Genomic DNA, 14731 nt, shown 5'->3' with positions numbered 1-14731 from the left:
AGAAAGAAAGAGAAAAACAAGACAGTAATTCAGGTTCAGATTCTTATTAATGATTCCAGTTCATTAAAGGTTACTTTAAATGCTACTTTTAAGGATAAATATTTTGGGGGGAAAAGAAATGCAAAATGTGTTTACACAGACTTTTAATTATTTATTTTTTGTCTTTTTGGAGCATATATAATTGAAATCCAATAACTCATAAGAGTCATTCATTCAAGAATCAGATTACTGGGTGCAATGTATGATTCTAATGGACTAAAACGAACAAGCTCATAGAAGTCATTGATTCAGGAATCGAACTATACACTGGGGCTGCATCTGAAATCGCATACTCTCTTGAGTAGGTACTTATTTTGAATAAGTAATTACTTCATGGCTACTAAAAAAAAAAAGTTCTATATAGTATGAGTGTGTAGTGTGAATGTAGGTCATCCAGATACTTTTTGCCTACTCTTTTCTGAGTACTGTGAATTCGGACATACACTCACCTAAAGGATTATTAGGAACACCTGTTCAATTTCTCATTAATGCAATTATCTAATCAACCAATCACATGGCAGTTGCTTCAATGCATTTAGGGGTGTGGTCCTGGTCAAGACAATCTCCTGAACTCCAAACTGAATGTCAGAATGGGAAAGAAAGGTGATTTAAGCAATTTTGAGCGTGGCATGGTTGTTGGTGCTAGACGGGCCGGTCTGAGTATTTCACAATCTGCTCAGTTACTGGGATTTTCACGCACAACCATTTCTAGGGTTTACAAAGAATGGTGTGAAAAGGGAAAAACATCCAGTATGCGGCAGTCCTGTGGGCGAAAATGCCTTGTTGATGCTAGAGGTCAGAGGAGAATGGGCCGACTGATTCAAGCTGATAGAAGAGCAACTTTGACTGAAATAACCACTCGTTACAACCGAGGTATGCAGCAAAGCATTTGTGAAGCCACAACACGCACAACCTTGAGGCAGATGGGCTACAACAGCAGAAGACCCCACCGGGTACCACTCATCTCCACTACAAATAGGAAAAAGAGGCTACAATTTGCACGAGCTCACCAAAATTGGACAGTTGAAGACTGGAAAAATGTTGCCTGGTCTGATGAGTCTCGATTTCTGTTGAGACATTCAGATGGTAGAGTCAGAATTTGGCGTAAACAGAATGAGAACATGGATCCATCATGCATTGTTACCACTGTGCAGGCTGGTGGTGGTGGTGTAATGGTGTGGGGGATGTTTTCTTGGCACACTTTAGGCCCCTTAGTGCCAATTGGGCATCGTTTAAATGCCACGGCCTACCTGAGCATTGTTTCTGACCATGTCCATCCCTTTATGACCACCATGTACCCATCCTCTGATGGCTACTTCCAGCAGGATAATGCACCATGTCACAAAGCTCGAATCATTTCAAATTGGTTTCTTGAACATGACAGTGTACTAAAATGGCCCCCACAGTCACCAGATCTCAACCCAATAGAGCATCTTTGGGATGTGGTGGAACGGGAGCTTCGTGCCCTGGATGTGCATCCCACAAATCTCCATCAACTGCAAGATGCTATCCTATCAATATGGGCCAACATTTCTAAAGAATGCTTTCAGCACCTTGTTGAATCAATGCCATGTAGAATTAAGGCAGTTCTGAAGGCGAACACAGTATTAGTATGGTGTTCCTAATAATCCTTTAGGTGAGTGTACTTCTTCTGTCTGTTTTTCATCCTGTTTTAGAATCAGACTATACTTAGTAATATCAGAAGACCTTAAAAAAAATCTTGTCAGACTTGACAAGATTCCAAAGTCTGCAATCGAAAGTCGGAAATTTCAGTATGAGCTCAAACATTTCTCCTCAGATTCTCCTCAAATCAAATAATCTGAGCTATATTATACACAATCAATCTTTTTTTTTAGCTCTATAAACTTACAGTACGTCAACCATTGTCTCATATCTACAGTATATTTTAATATCTTCAATGTCATTTTAAGAGAAACTTAGATGAAACGTCTTGTGCTATGAATGAGCAACCTTTGAGCAACAGCATTTCCCTCTGCGCTACCTTCTTCTCAGTGTAACTAACACCTTCATAACAATCATAAATCCAAGTTCAACTCCCTGCTGCCGCCACACTAAACACTCACTGTTTTCTCTTCCACATAGAAGTGAAAAACGAGTTTGAGGTATCAACAGATATTCTGGCACGCTGAAAAAGGCCCCGTTAAAATAATTAGTGTGATTAATCAGAGAGTAAACACACGCAGGCGGCTCATTATCTCTCTCAGAGAGGGATTGTGACGACATCCGCAGAGCTCAGCTGGAAGGGTAATGAATAAAGCGGCTTCCTCGGCCTTGCAGAGATGAATGGATGCTCATTTGTATTTGGTCATTATCTACATGTCCGAGCGAGAGAAAGCAAAGAAAGACAGAGGATCTTGGGTAGACTTCAGTCCTTGGGTTACAGACGGATTGTGCTCTGCTCATATAAATCTTCAAGCCCTCAATGAAGAGTGATTTTAGTTGGAAAGAGATTATAGTGAGGAGAACAAGCCGAACAAATGTATGGCGAAGTGTGTGAGCGTAGCTTTAGAGAGATGTGAGACAGTCTGTCAGCTCTGTCGGCTGGGGTCTTGGCTAGTGGTCCTCATGGGGAGGGAGCTACGAGTGTGAGTTTGAGTGTTTAAGGTCCAGACCTTGTTTCCTGCATGTTTTAAAGTGGCTCTCTGTTTCCGCCGTCTGATGGGTACCAGACCTCAAGGTCAGACAGTTCTGGAGAAAACCCAGCATTACCATAGTCCTAACCTAACATTCATCCAAAGACCAAACCCAACAGTTTACCGCAGTGGATCTTTTCACAAACAGCCAAGCCAGGTGGAGGGAAGTTATAATCTATGTGTGTGTAAGTGTGTGTGAGTGTGTGCTTGACCTAACTCCCTCACACACTCCTCTGGCAGACATGTGAAGGCCGGGCAGTCCTCCAGTAAGAGCGCGCATAAACAGACTCAAGGCGAAGACACACACACACACACATACACACGCGCACACATCACAAAAGCATGTTGCTCATTTGCGTGAACAAAAGCATATTTTGTCAATATACAGTTCAGAATGAGTCGCAAACTGGACCAATATGTTTTTACATTTGTTATACTCATGAAAACCCCTTATGAGAAATATGCAGTTAAAATGAGAGAATATCACTGAGGTTTGACACAGGATCTTTTTGCTTGGGCTAGTGCACATCCACCCAGAACCTCCATCTCATAACCTATTAATGGCATAGCAAGCAAACAAAACAACCTAGTAACCACGTAGCAACCCCCCCCCCCCCCCCCACCCCCCCATGAATGCCCTAGCAACTGCATAACAACATGCTAAAACCACTCCGAAGAACATCATGCCAACCAATGACCTAGCAACTCCATAATCATGTATTAAAACCAATCAGAACATCTAATGAACTACATAGAAATGCACTAGCAGCACCCAAAAAACTGTAGCAAACATCCCAAGACACCCTAGCAACCACATAGCAACACCCTGGTGACGACCCAGAATGCCCTAGCAATGTACCAAAACACCTTAAATGGTTAGTTCATCCAAAAAGGAAAATGATCCCATAATTTACTCACCCTCAAGCCACCACTGCAACACTTTGGTGACCACCCAGAATAGTAATATTCTAGAAGCCTTTAGAACACCATAGCAACCCCTTGGTGACCACCCAGAATGCCATAGTAACTTGGAAGCATGTTGTGCAAAGCAAACAACACAAGTTCATTCTTTTTGCAAAAAATGTAATAATCTAGTGTGATGTTTCTTTCCAAACTTTTATGATGATGGTCATGCTGCCATTATTGTCATAAGCAATTTTCTTTTTCATTCTTCTATTTGTTCCTCACTCCTCATCTCATAGTTTTTCTCTCTCTCTCTTCCACCATCTGGTTTCCACATGTCATTCTGGTCCAAAGCTCATTCATCAGACTGTCCCCAGTCTCACATCTTCATACCAGCCAAACACACTTTACATTCATCATACACACTAACTTTAACTTCACACACACCCGAGCTGGGGAACTCTCTCCAAAAATGTCTGCAAGCAACCTTTTCAATTTCCATTTGTTTACTAGGGCCTTTCCTCATGCAATTTAATTCTCTTTTCACTTAGTTTAGCATTTTTTTCTTTTACATTTATTTATTACCATTTTTATTTTATTTTCATATTCTTTTTATTTATATGCACATGACTATTTATTCTCACCATATTTATGAATGTAATATTTATGTAAACGATACAAAAGTTTAGTCTGTAATATTTATTTTATATTACTGAAGGAAGTCTTATGAACCTTTTATTTAATAAAAAAAATTCAGTAAAACAGTAATGTAATATAAATGTAATAAATAAATATAATATAATATAATAAATGTTTTCTATTTTAAAATGTATTCCTGTGTTGGCAAAGCTGAATTTTCAGCATTATTACTCTAGTCTTCAGTTTTGATGGTTTCCTACAACAGGTTTACATCCATCCAAGGTCACAAAACACTTTAAATCTCTCATAATATACACATTGCAGCATCATCTCTTTTCTCACAGTGTCCGAAACGGTTCAATAAAGGATTCACTCTCTCTAAACCCCTCCTTTCCGGGAGCCTACTCCGCTCTGATTGGTCAGATGGCCCAGTATGTTGTGATTGGTCTACTGCTTAGAGCATGTGTCAGAAACCAAACCTCAATTACCATATCTGATTTCAGGCTTCCTCAGCACTTGTATACACAACAATATGAACAATAACAATGGCGTCAGATTTACCGCATCAATTCAAGTCCAAGTCCTCAACCTTTTGAAGTGTGTGCGAAGTGGATTTGTCTTCTTGACATATCAACAACATGAACCAAACTCTTCCAGGCCTCAGCTACAACTACAGTGTTTGAGGCGGGACATTGTTCGTGGACAGCCAATGAATCCTACAAAATAGTTCACATGATCCTTAAAAAATCATTCTAATATAATGATTTTGTGCTCAGGAAACATGTCTTATTATTATGAATGTTGAAAACAGTTGTGCTGCTTAATACTTTTATGAAAACCATTTTTTCAGCATCCATTGATTAATAAAGAATACAAAAGAGAACAGCATTTTTTTTGAACTAGTAACACAATAAATGTCTTTACTGTTACTTTTCATCAATTTAATGCACCATTATTGCTAAATAAAAGTATTAATTTTATTTAAAATAAAATCCTCAAACTTTTGAACAGGTTTGTACATGTTTCACTTTCTCCCCACCAAGAACACACACACACACATGCACCAACCTAACTAAAGCACTCTCCACACTCAACACATTTAACTACACATGTCTCTGTTCACCCTACACTGAATGCAACCACACGCTGACATAATAGATTTTGTCAGAGGAGCGAGTCTGGGCTCAGAGCCATGCTTGAGGGGCAGAGAGTTCCTCCAGAAGTTGTAGCTGGGCCTCTTACGAAAAACACCCCATTTCCCTTAAATTCCAGAGCTGTTTTGTAAGCTAAAGATCAAAAATGACGGTTCATGGTCTGTCGCAAGCGAGTGTGTTTATTATTAAAAATATCATGCTAATGTATATAGATGGATTTGACATGGTTAAAGGAATAGTTCACCCCCCAAAAATCGAATTCCGTCATAATTTATTATTGCATTTAAGTTTATGACTAAACTTAAATTTCAGTCTTTACTATAAGCTATTGGCATATAGTGCAAAACTTGTATAGTGGGTTTTGGTCACCATTCACCTTCATTTGATGGAAAAGCATAGCATCAACATCTTAAACTCTTAAGCATATAAACTCTTTTTATGTTCCACAGGAGAAAATCATAAATGTTTGGAATGACATGAGAGCGAGTAAATAATGACAGAAGTTAAAACTTTCCCTTTCAGGACTGCATTTTAATTAAACACAGTTCTCTCTCACGGATGCTGCAACCAGTTAATGGTAAAAGTGTGGTTGAAGGTCTGATAAAAATGCTTTGATGAGTATCAGATCTAGAATCAGACACAGGCGGTTATCGGGTAAACTTGTCAAACACTCAAAGCTCCTTGTCGAAGTGATCATTGAGCGGGGAGTAACTGAAGTGGCCTTGTTTCAGGGCTGCCGTCACCTCTGGCCCCCTCGGGCAATCGTAACCCCTCTCTGTGACCCCTGGTGACCCCTGAACCAGTGGCAGTCGCTTTAACCGACACTCATCTGGGATGAATTACAGTATCTTCAAGCGACACTCTAGACACCAAGCCTGTGATAATGTGAGAAGCAAAGCTCAGTCTAATATCTAAAACAGATTTACAGTAAATGATGGATTTACATGCGAGTGCTAGTGCTTCAGTTGAGGTGACAATTATGAATGCAGCTCTTATGAGGGTGGACGAGTGTTCATGATAGAGAGGAGGGGGAGAGATTATATTAGCTTTCATGTGAAGGTCGTGCTGATAGTGTAATCCTCTCTATTGTGCTCTCATAAAGCAGTCTAGCTTCTGTGAAAACCGGCTTCTACACACTGATTTTAAAGTGCCCCTATTCTGCTATTTTAAAGTTTTCTGTTTTTGTTTTGGAGGTCTCCTACAATAGGTTTACATCCATCCAAGGTCAAAAACACTTTAGTTTTCTTATAATATACATTGCAGCATTACCTCTTTTCTCACAGTGTCTGAAATGGTTCGATAATGGATTCAGTCTCTCTAAACCCCTCCTTTCTGAGAGCCTACTCTGCTCTGATTGGTCAGATGGCCCAGTCTGTTGTGATTGGTCTACTGTTTACAGTGCGTGTCAGAAATGAAACGCCACCCTAATAGATCAATCAAATTAGATGAGATATAACTGATGAATGCTCAAAAAGGCTGTTAAATACAGAAAAAATGAGTAATATTATAAAATATTGTATTGCAATTTAATATAACTATTCTATTTTTATATATTTTAAAATGTAATTTATTCCTGTGATGGCAAAGCTGAATTTTCAGCATCATTACTCCAGACTTCAGTGTCACATGATCCTTCAGACATCCTTCTAATATGCTGATTTGATGCTCAAGAAACATTTATTATTATTATCAGTGTTGAAAACAAGGTGTGCTGCTTAATAATTTTGTGGAAACCATGGTGTTCTATAGACTAGCTTTTATATGAAATAGATTTTTTTTTGTAATGTAAAACTCTTTGCTGTCACTAATGATCCTTGCTGGAAAAAAAAGTATTATTATTATTATTTTTAATATTACTGACCCCAAACTTTTGAAATGTATTGTATGTAAGCCATGTGTTGCTACGTGCTAATTTTGCATCCAAAATCTGACAACATCTTTAATATTACATAATCATTAATAATAAGTCATTACCATAAAATCAATGACTTCAGTTGAAAGGAAAAACACCCTACTGGTGAAAGGTCTCAGGTAGGAGAATTAAGGGCCAGATGGGATTTAGTCTGCCCCTGTATTTAGTTACCCTATAGCGGTAATTCATGGTGCTTCCTTTGTGTGAGTCTGGTGTACCTGAGCTACTACACAGATGGCAGAAATGAAGGACAGGAAGTGAACATATGTTTAATGTAAATCCATATACCCCAACACCAAACTGAAGTATTCTCTGAGAGACAATGTTTGTGCTTTGCATTTTGCAAGAGTAAAGTTTGACAATGCTGAAATTGCAAAATGCTGCTTTTTCACAAACTGTTTACTAGACCTAAAAGCAGCCTTCAGATGTTCTAGGCAAATTGGAAATGGTCATAGTGGTGTGTTTGCCTAATGAGGCAGAGAGAAACAGGGCATTTGGCACGGTCCTGGAGCTCACTAATTGGGTTCTCAGATTACATGTGAGCTACCTGATCTGCACCAGCAACCTTCACTAACGTGCTAACACACACACACACACACACACACACACACACACACACACACACACACACACACATTCAGCACGATCTACAGCTCACCTACCCTAAAAGACCTTGAGACCTTCCAGAGAGGGTTTTTCTGTGGTCACAAATACACATTCATGCATGCACACTAGTACAATTACACATAAGTAGCACCGTGCAAACACATATTTAATTACACTGCATTTACAATTTATATCACCTTGGAGCACAGAGTGTGTGTGAATGTGTTTCTGAGAATACACAGACCTTATCGTGATGTTCACTTTGTGCTGCCCAGAACGAATGTGTTGGTTCATATGTACATGTAGATGAGTCAATGATGTGATGCACAATTTTGGCCAGATCTGTAAAGATATAAAAATAAAAAAAACATCTCATAAAGATCTCAAAGAAAGCATCCTGAATATGATTGAAGCATATGTGTGTGTGTGTGTGTGTGTGTGTGTGTGTGTGTGTGTGTGTATATATATACTAGGGCTGTTTTCGACTAAGGATTTTCATAGTCGAATTTGATTCGTTAGATTTTGCCGTAGTCGACTGATAGTCGAACCTTTTTTTTTCTTTTTTTTTTTTTAGATAGCAGCTAGATTTTTTCCATTTCAAACAAAAGAGCTAAAAAACACATATATATCACACATATATCATAACATTTCATAAACATGAGGAGCAATATGAGAGAGAAATTTGGTGATGGTTGTTTAGGTACATTAAACCACGTAAAGCTTTTTCACGCCCATGAGAACCGCGTGGAGTCAACTCACAGCCGCTCCGCTGCCCTGCTGAAAATGTGAAGCAGAAACGCTTAATATCAGATAACGTCCATAATAATTGGATTCTGGGTTCGATTTTTTGACCATTTTCAGTGGTTATGAGGAGCAATATGAGAGGGAAATTTGGTAATCGTTGTTTAGGTACATTAAACAACGTAAAGCTTTTTAACGCACATGAGAACCGTGTGGAGTCAGCTTTTTAACGCACATGAGAACCGTGTGGAGTCAGCTTTTTAACGCACATGAGAACCGTGTGGAGTCAACTCACAGCCGCTCCGCAGCCCTGCTGAAAATGTGAAGCAGAAACGCTTAATATCAGATAACGTCCATAATAATTGGACTCTGGGTTCGATTTTTTTTACCATTTTAAGTGGTTATGAGGAGCAACATGAGAGGGGAATTTGGTAATCATTGTTTAGGTACATTAAACCACGTAAAGCTTTTTAACGCACATGAGAACCGCGTGGAGTCAACTCACAGCCGCTCCGCAGCCCTGCTGAAAATGTGAAGCAGATTTTTGAATACATTTTTATTTATTTACATTAGTAAGCTACAGGACATCGTCTTTCAAAACATGACCTGCGCAAAAGCGAAAAAATAAAATAAAAATGGTACCCAGCCCTTCTGAAAATGCGAATGCGTCTCTGTCCCCAGCACATTTCAAACCAAACTGACGCCCATGTATTCGACTATGAGGTTCATAGTCGAATCAGACCTCTCCGAATCGAATCGTCGAATCCTCGACTATTAGAAGTCAGCCCTAATATATACACACACACACACTCACCAGCCACTTTATATAAGGTAGACCTTGCTAGTACCGGGTCTTCTTGACCTTGCTAGACCTTGCTGGACCTCCTTTTGCCTTTAGAACAGCATTAATTCTTCATGGCATAGATTCAGCAAGGAGCTGGAAACATTCCACAGAGATATTGGTTCATATTTTCATGATAGCATCATGCAGTTGCAGCAGATTTGTCGCTGCACATCTATGATGAGAATCTCCCGTTTCCACCACATCCCAGAAATCTTTAAAGGTTTTAATATAGGTTTTTATCATCTCAGGTAACCTTATTTGTCATTGACCCAGACACACTCCCAAATGCTCCTCATATCTCCATATAGTGTTTGGCAAACTCTCTCTGTTTTCACCATGGACAGTTTCTATTGAGACACTAATGGCCACCACACTGGGAGAAAACATGCAGTTGGATATTTGCATGCATTTTAACAGTGTCAAACACATAAAAGAAGCTAATCAAACTGCAGGAGGTGAGACTTCTTACTATTCAGGAATGGAGGATGTCAGTCGTTAGATGGTTTGACCACATGGTTAATCACCTGGAGAGACAGATAAAGATAGAGAGAGCATTCATTTATAAAATTATAAGCTGTATAACAAAATAAAACGTTGAGCAATGATAATAAGAAGGGTTTACTTTTAGAAGAACAGAACAATCCATTACTGCAATGATGCAGACTAAAAATATCTTGCAACTGGTTTATGATGCACACTGCTTTGATAAAGAAACAAACATTCATCAAACACGAGTACATGGCATTCCTCCAAATATATTTATATTAGACAATTAAGTTGTGCAAAAAAACTGTGACATCTGACAACAGTAACAGTGTACATTCTGTTCTAGGACTGTCTACCCAGCCCAATGACACTTTACATAATCTATGCATATTATGTACGTATGCTAGTATTTGTGAAATGAGTCCTACAATGTCCTCTGTATAGGGTGTCATTGTATTGTGTCTTGCGCTTGTACAACATATTACAGTATGCCAAGTGAATAGCCATTTGAGGTTTTTTCTTTTCTTTTTTATGAAAATCTGAGCATGTAATCTACTTGGGCATGTAAAAGTTGACGTCTGAATCTTAGGATGCTTATAACATTCGGTTAACAACTAGGTTTATACATAATTTAGTAACACTGTTATATTTTTATTCAAATAAAATAAAATAAAATTTCCAGGTGGTTGCCAAGTTGTCATTTCTGGCTCAAGTCAAGAAGCTTACAAGCAATTATAATTTAAAAACAGACTTTTAGCAAATCTCTAAATAAATATCTAATTTCACAATGTACATTCATTTGTTTTTATACTTAAATGTACTTTGAGCATTTATAACAATTTGTTTTTTGTTTTTTTTACACAAAAAAAAAAGTATAGACTTTTAATATCTGCCATTTATCGGTTATTGGAAATATATGAAATATGGAATTTAGCTTACCTGTAACTTTAATATTAGTACATCCCTAATTTGTGCTTACCTTAAAAAACACTTCTGCTAATAAAGCACACATGTTAATGGTGCTGGCCAGTAGGAAATAACAAGCCGTTTATGAATCCAGAATGTGAGATCAACTTCTTATCTCATGGCTCCTCAAGGAAAAGTCTGTGCCATCAAACACATCTGCTTTGCCAATCACAATCCTTCCTGCATATTTATCAAGGGATCTGGAATGAGTGCAACATTCAGAGTTTTCTGTGAATGTGGAAACCCAAAACTCAAGCTCAGATATTTGTCTGTTGACTTCTGATACGCTTGATATAAAGGTGTGCAGCTCAGGCCTGAAAAATCCCATATATTTTTGCCTAAGAAAATATCATTATCATATTGAGTTTGGGGTCAGGTCAGCTCCACATGTTGCTGACGGGCGTCAGATTTTTTCAGTGACTCCGTGACCTTTAAAGGCGGGCGGGTACGGCTTCACCCCAGGCCTCGGCAGCTCTAATGTGGCTTCCTGTGGGGAAACTGACCTTAGGAACGCCAGAGAAGCAGTTTCCAGAGCTCGTGCAGAAGACAGGGAGGCTTTGTTGGGGCTTTTGAGAGTGAAGGGCCATTTCCTGCCTTCACAGGAAGAAGTCATATTGGAAACAGATTTGCTCTCCCGTCTGTGCCTGTGATCTAGACTTCTGTGCTAATCGCTAAAGAGAGAGAGAGAGAAGAGAGGGGAGGAAAAGGGGGTTTACAAACTCATCCACTTTGTCTTTTCACTTCCTTTTCCTTTCACTTTTTATCAGTTAGAAATATCAACTCCATCTCTGAATCTTCCTCTTTCAGTCAGCTCCTGTTTCAGGGCAAGATTTTCAAATATAAACACAAAGGAGAGCCAAATACGGGAGACACCCAATCATGAAAGGAGCCACGGGCCGCCCACGCAGGCTGAGTCTCATCAGCTCGGCAAACGTAAATAATACAGCCGGTTCAGAATCAAGAGAAAGCCATACCAGTGGGAGTGAAGATATGAAACCTTCCAGTGAATGTAGCCAGCCATCTATTGGGTATATATAAAACTGTCAAAGCAGAGCCAACTGACCCTGGCGTCAACCCAAACATCCCCGTCCTGCTGCGCCAGAGAACGCCTGAAACTTCTAGCGCACACACACACACCATAAAAATACAGCTGATTATGTTCGAATGAAGTGTGTGTATGTATGTTTGTCAGGGTGGTTACATTAGCTGAGGATTGTTATAGTTATATAACCTGCTGACCAGGAGGATCTGTGGCTTGATTGTATAACAGTCCCGTACCTCATCCAGCGCTGAGGGGATAACTTCGGTTCCGTTTTATGATGTCTTCTTTGTCATGGGATATTTGCTTACGGAGCATGATATTTATTTGGATTTACGAACACCGACTGCCAGCATTTCTAACCCATTCAGAGAAGTTTATTTTGTTTTTCATAAGGTCGTAGAAGCACGTGTCTTTCTCTCAGTTTTGTAGTGTCATCTGCATTATTGTTTTACATGCATTATTACAAAGACATCAATTTAAATAAAATGATGGATGGATGGATGGATAGATGGATAGATAGATGGATGGATGGATGGATGGATGGATGGATGGATGGATGGATGGATGGATGGATGGATGGATGGATAAAAACCAATGGATGGATGGATGGATGGATGGATGGATGGATGGATAAAAACCAATGGATGGATGGATGGATGGATAGATAGATAGATAGATGGATGGATGGATGGATGGATGGATGGATGGATGGATGGATGGATGGATGGATGGATGGATGGATGGATGGATGGATGGATGGATGGATAAAAACCAATGGATGGATGGATGGATGGATGGATAAAAACCAATGGATGGATGGATGGATGGATGGATAGATGGATGGATGGATGGATAAAAATCAATGGATGGATGGATGGATAAAAACCAATGGATGGATGGATGGATAGATGGATGGATGGATGGATGGATGGATGGATACAAACCAATGGATGGATGGATGGATGGATGGATGGATGGATAGATAGATGGATAGATGGATGGATGGATGGATAGATAGATGGATAGATGGATAGATAGATGGATAGATGGATGGATGGATGGATAAAAACCAATGGATGGATGGATGGATGGATGGATAAAAACCAATGGATGGATGGATGGATGGATAGATGGATAGATGGATGGATGGATGGATAAAAAACAATGGATGGATGGATGGATGGATACAAACCAATGGATGGATGGATGGATCTTGTTATAAGCCACTTCGAAATAAAATACTTAAATAAAATAATTAAACTACTAAATCAATACCACCAGGCAGCACCACAGATCATCTGAATTCAATCCAGTAGCGTTCCCTATGGGAGCCGTAGAAGTGTGTTGTCATGGAGATGACCCTGGGGTCGGAGGAAGTGTGCCAGTGTGAGACCCCCCACACTGAGGCAGGACCCCTGGGCTGTCCTGTGTACATTACTGTAGCGCTAGGGATGCCTTGTTGATCTTTTCCCTTTTGTAAGAATGTGGCAAGTCTACATGGGAGGCTAACAGATATTTCAAACTGAGCACAGTTTCACTCCCAAAAGTGAAGTCAGTTGGGAAGATAGGTCATTCCTGGAGCCTTTAGGTATTTATAACATCATGAGCATTCAAGCATTAAATTTGATAATGTTCTGGGTTTAAATCAACACCATTTTCCTTTCATTGTGTTACATAATGCATGTTAAAAAGCAACATCACCCGACTGGCTGGAGAATGATTTTTACCAGGGCGTTCTTTGGGCGGTGCAACTGGGACCTGCACTTTGGGGTCGCGGACTGACTGACCTAGGAGGGCCCCGCTTTCTCTAACTTGCACTGGGATGCACACGCCCCATGCTTGAGATGGCCCTGGTTTATTACCACATATTACTCATTATATTCTCTGTAAAACATAATCCTACAGGAAAGATACAGTTTAATTTATCATTTAGAAACTCCACAAATGATCCACAGCAAATCAGTATTCACAAATCTCACAGAATTCCAATCAAACTTTCAGTTTTTCAATACACTTATTTGGGTAAATCATGGTGTTTGTCAGACAAATGCTTGAACAGTGTTAAAGACATCTGGAAAATTTCAAATAAGCCCATGGAAAGATTTGTCATTCCAGGATGATGTTGTTAAAACTGAGCTCCGCTAGAAGAAAAAGCTCTCTGCAGTAACTTGTGGAGGTGCAATTAGTTTAAAAAGGACAAAGTCAAAAGAACACAAGATTAAAGTTTCCTTTCCGAGTCATTCTGACATGCCTGTGAGTCTGAAAGCATCTAGACACAGTACACCCAATCATTAAAGCAATTGAACTGTCTTTTGAATATTGGTCCCCATGGCCTGTGCATTTTGGCATTCAAGGCTAATCTTCATTTCTTTGTTTATCTAAGCAAGTTAACTCTGGTCTATTTCACCTTTCTTGTCAGTGTATTTTGTTTCACATCCGCGAATTTTCATCGTCTTTTATTTTCTTTGAGCAGATTCTTCTGCGCCAGTGCGTGTCACAGCATGCCGTCTTCAAAGCTTTTTGTTCTCTTGGACGGTGAGGTAAGCCCTTAACTTTACCTGGGCAGGTGCTGGCAGCCAGGCGGAGGTTTCCTATAGCAACCCAGCAGGGCTGAGGGTTAGCCGAGGCGGGCACTTGGGAATCTATGGGGAGGCTGCGTCCTAAATTATCAGGTTCCACACAAATAAGAGAGACTAAGATTGCCGCCAACATGTCTCACATGAAAACACATGGCCTGCGATTGAC

The sequence above is a fragment of the Scardinius erythrophthalmus genome (assembly GCF_964197995.2).
Source record: "Scardinius erythrophthalmus genome assembly, chromosome: 25".
Taxonomy (NCBI): domain Eukaryota; kingdom Metazoa; phylum Chordata; class Actinopteri; order Cypriniformes; family Leuciscidae; genus Scardinius; species Scardinius erythrophthalmus.
This window is presented reverse-complemented; position numbering follows the sequence as displayed.